Below are 5,201 nucleotides of genomic sequence, written 5' to 3' on the forward strand. Positions count from 1 at the left end.
GCATGCTGCAAGCATCTATCATTTGTGATAAAAAAAAAACATAGTGCAGGATTTTAAAAGCCATTTAAGCACCTAAATTAAATGTATGTATGCAAGTAGTCGCTTGTAGAAGCTTAGCACCATACTAGCGAGTAAAACTAATATCTTAAAGTGAGTGGGTCGCCAGGTGAGTGGGCGAGTCAGATGATATGAGAAGGATTGGCACTTTAGTCTTTATTGCACTGATTGGAGCAAATGATGTGAAATTCAGTGAGTTGTATTTTGGAATGCATGAGGCCAGTGAAGCAGGATTCCACGAGACCCTTCCATTCAGTGAGGTCAGTGACATCATAATGATGGCTACCAACAAACTCATCAATGAATGAGTGAGAGAGGCCTCATTTTATTCTATACACAAGTGATAGAAATTGTTTGACACATCTCAGAACTGTAGGTGGCGTCTCTTACCAGAAAGGAGTATACATTTTGGGAATACAGTAGGAGTGTGCAGAATTTGAAATCTGCCAACAAAGTTTAGCAAACGTTTCGTAAATGAACACAATGTAGAAGATGGGTTCTTAGAAGTAGGTTTATTCTGGCACAGAACAGCTTAACATCCACAAAAGGAGACACAGAGGTAACCATCTTCTTCAGACCTCAGCTCAGTCTCAATGCCAAGATTCTACAGATCCAAGCAATGACATCATAGGTTCTACAATATATTACATCATGGAATACCACACATCTCCCCCCTTTCAAAAAAAAAAAACTAAGGGAAAAAAAAACCCAGAAAAAAGACAAAAAAAAAACTAGAATCAAAAACTAACAAAATCCCTAAATTTAGTTGGAAAACATCTAACACGTGAACTACTACGTGAAGTAACCAACTTTTGGTTGCAAACAGGCAGAGTAACATTAGAACGATCGATATCAACAGATTTATCTGGAACAATGCTCTGATCAACATTTACAGGATTCTCAGAAATAGCATTCTTTGTAGCATTTTCATGGGGAAGAGACTCACTCTGGGCATCAGTATTGGTAATTTTGTCAAAAATAACATTCTTACACGAAGATAGATAATCAAAAGCTTCATGAGTGCCACAAAGGTCCGAATTGTTATTCATCACTTGTGGATCATTAGGGGACGACAGATCTGGTTGCAAAAGAGGGGAACTGCTGTCATCAGTTCTACACTCAGGAAAACATCTCAAGTCATCAGATCTACACACAGAAATGCGTCTCAAATTCCAAATTTTACCATATTCAACCCTAACAGCTTTGCTGAAAACTTCAATGACCTTGAGAGGACCAGACCATCTAGGAGATCCTTTTGCGGATTTGCCCACCAAACTTCACTCTTACTAAATCACCAACACTTAATTTAGGTAAATTCGTACTTTGTACTGGATAGTGAGACATTCTAGCTTGGTACTTAGTAACTCTCTCTCTAACTGCTTCCAAATCTAATTCTAAATAATCACCCTTCTCTGTTCATAACCACCAAGGCATTAGCTTAGAGCCAGGCTTCCTACACCGCAACATTTCGAAGGGAGAAAGTCCAGTTACCGTGTTAGGAGTGGAGTTCTGGACTTTTTGGTTCCGTCCAGAGGTGTCAGGGACAACACCCGAAGACCCCGGAGTTCAACCTGTCTCGGTGCACAAACAAACAGAAACACGGGCTTCTCGATGGTGGCGTCAAAGACCAAAGGTTTATTACTGCAGGGACACAGAAGTCACAGAAACTACACATGGGCAGTATCTAGGAGCCTGTTCAATTTGTACAAAGAGGGTTGTTCCTTATATACTAAATATTCTGCTCGGGGCAAATTCTTTACATGTTACCACAGTTCTAAACATTCGTGTCTTAACCAATAAATATTTGGCGTTGCACAGGAATCGTCAACAGTATCTGATGTCAAAACATTACGAATGAGGGGTTCCCACTTTTCCATCATAATCCCATGTCAATTTCTCATTCAAGACCCGGACCGCCTCATCGTAAATTTCGTTTCCTCCCCCTAATAAAGGCCCAGAAGGAAAGGAGCAGAGCCAGGTGCAGAAGATAGAAAGACAGGATAAGAGATGTTTGTGGGTCGTAAATGGGCACGGTTACCAGCTTCGGCCGCCTAATCATGATCAGGCCAATGGAAACAAGAACCAGTATAGCAGGACTGGCCTCAGGCTGGGGAGGCAGTTCTTGCCGAGTCATGCTGCTACAGCGTTGCTGGCCTAAGGTGCACGTGTCACTAGCAAGGTGAATTGCCGGCTGAAGCCTACGTGTCCTTAAATAAAAAGAGGTCATTGCGTGTCCATTGACTATGTGAGGGCGAGGAATACAAAATGGCTTCCGTGTTCTAAGATGGATGCCATGGGTAGAACAGAAATGTGTTTGTAACTGGAGTGCTCTTGCTCGTAGCATAGCGAAAACACCAGGATATACTAAATGGATCATTTGCGGTCCACTGATACCAAAATTATGTATTTACGACAATGTTACAAACACGAGTAAAATCGTCACGGAACCTCAGACCCTCCTTTTGCCCTTACATAGGCAATTACTCAGTCTATATCAGAGTCAGAGTCTAATTCTATGCTCATTAGGTCAGTGACATGTCGTTGTATCATCATCCTGTCTCGTGTCTTTTCTCCTAATGCAGGTGGTTTTCTGAAACAGGTTGCAGCACAGAGACTACACAGAGCGGGACCACATTGGATAATAAGACAGCATGAGAACAGAAATACTAGGATGACACCAATGACCATCAGAACCTTCCATCCCCACGCTGATACCAGAGTCCAAAACCACTCCATGAAGGACCAGTTTCCCTTATCTACGTGTATAGAGTCGGAAATCTTGTGTAGCTTAGAGATCGCTTCATAGACTGTTGGAGCATTATTTGGAATAAAGACACAACAGCTCGATTGGATCATTCTGCATACCCCACCTCGATCTGCAAGTATTACGTCTAGAACCATTCGGTTCTGCAACGTCATGAGACGATCCGCCTGAAGCTCAGCTGTTAAGTTACTAAGGGCACCAGCAGTTTCCGTAATAGTAGATTCAACTACCCGTGTTAGTTGACGTAGATTTCTACTATTGGCCATAGGCCCCCAAAACGGAAGGAAACCTTTGAAAAAGTCTCCAGCTTCTTGACCAGCGGTATCTTCCTTGCTGAAGACACCTCTTGCTACTCTGGTCTTGTGATAATCTGAAGAAGCAGTGTATGTCGGAGGTAACAATCGAGCAATATAACATGAATCTGAAAAGTCAGCAGGCAGCCATGTATATGCTCTGTCCTGACAGATGAAGTAGGTACCCCTAGCAGTCAGAAAGGCAGGGGAGGAGTTAGACGGAAATACGTAAGTCTCAACGCACTCACTCCTCCCTAGCTGAGCTCTCAGATTTCTCCCATTTCCTTGCAAACAGACCTGACCTCGGTGAGGCACGACCCAAACTGAAGTGGAGCTTTTACGCTTGCTTTCTCCCAAACTAAGGCGATACTCTGTAGAGTTCCAACTCAAATACACCCGTAATTCATCTTTAGGGTAAGATGGAGTATTATTGACGTCTCTAATCATGTCAATAATTCCCTGGACTAAAGCTTTGTTGGCTGAGTTGTATTTAGTGGACCGTGGTGGACGCGGAGGATAGGTCTCAAGGGCATATGAAAAAATGGTCTGAAAGGCCTGAAATGATCCATTGTAGCTAAAAGGCAAGACTAGATAGGGAATGCCTTTATCCATAGTGTGGGGTATCAAGCCACACACCCAGCAGTCTGTAGTATTAACTACCAGTTGGTGTTGATGCAAGAGCTGTACAAATGTATTGTTAATAAATTCTGAGCGTCGAGCTTGTTCGTGTTCAGGAAATGAGTGAAAAGAATGCATAGAAGAAACCGTAGAAGTAGTAGGATCAAGGGGAGGTACTGTAGTTACTGGCATAAAAATCAAATGTACACCAAAGACGATTCCACCCACCAACGTTATCAAAACAATTAAATATGTAACTGCACATTGCATTAGAAAGCATTTGCTGCGAACATAAATTACATTTTCTCGTTGCAGCTCAGGAAGCTCCATCTTCTACGACCGTTCGCGACCACTGATGATGTGTACGTAGATGAAAATGCCTCTATCAGCCCTGGGAGTTCCCAGAACTAACAGAAAGATCGACCTTGTGTCTGACCCCCGCAGATTCAACTAGGCACACAGCCACGACCCTACGGCTACCCAGACGGCGAGGCAATTTTAAAACAAAAAGAAACAATACAAAGTATTAGCAAACTTCCTGGCTGGAGGCAATGTATAGAAAATTCAAAATCTGAAAATAGGCAGTTTCCTGCTTTATTTGTCCATATTGCGAGAACGTAAGTTGTATCTCAGTTTTGCAGGAGCTGTCTGGTCTGGAAACAATGTATTTTCAGCTGATGTTGCAATGTTCACGTTTTCAGATGACAAATGTTCTTTTGGTGCAGATGGCAAATGTTCGTTGGGTGTGGATGACAAATGTTCAGGGTTCAAAAGAGCAGTTTCAAGAGGAGAGTCAGAATTTGGTGAATCAGTGATCAGTTCTGCATCGCTGAAAGGTATGAACCTGGGGACTTGTTCCGTTTCAGAGGCACCGATTCCTTTCTTTACCCAGTTGTCGTAAGGAAGTGGCAGAGGCACACGTTTGGCATGTGTCGTATGGATCCAGTTCTTCCTTCCGGCCACACGAATAGCAGTTCTCGTTGCTAGCAGGACTTGGAAAGGGCCAATGAATCTGGGTTGAAGATTTTTCGTTCTTGCAAAATTTCTAATGACCATTGATCACCTGGTTTCAGCTGATGGCCTGGACTCTCCGGTGGCTTTGGCAATGCATCGAAAACCTGTTGGTGAATAAGACTCAATTTAGCAGTCAAGTCGAAAAGGTAATCAATTAACATTGGGTATTCCAGCTGCTTGAATTCTTTTGGTCTAGGTACTCCCCAAACATTTGCAGGACGACCAAAAACTATTTCATAAGGACTAAGCCCTACTCTAGAATGCACAGTTGCTCTTGTTGATAGCAAAGCCAAATGCAATGCGTCTGGCCAGGACAAACCCGTGGATGCTTGTATCTTAGCAAGTTTCAGTTTAAGGGTGCCATTGTAACCCTCGACTAAACCCGCGGACTGGGGATGATTCGCACTATGGAATTTTTGTCTAATCCCTAGGCCGGCACACACACTCTGCATAAC

This window comes from Lissotriton helveticus, chromosome 12, assembly GCF_964261635.1.
Source record: "Lissotriton helveticus chromosome 12, aLisHel1.1, whole genome shotgun sequence".
Taxonomy (NCBI): Eukaryota; Metazoa; Chordata; class Amphibia; order Caudata; family Salamandridae; genus Lissotriton; species Lissotriton helveticus.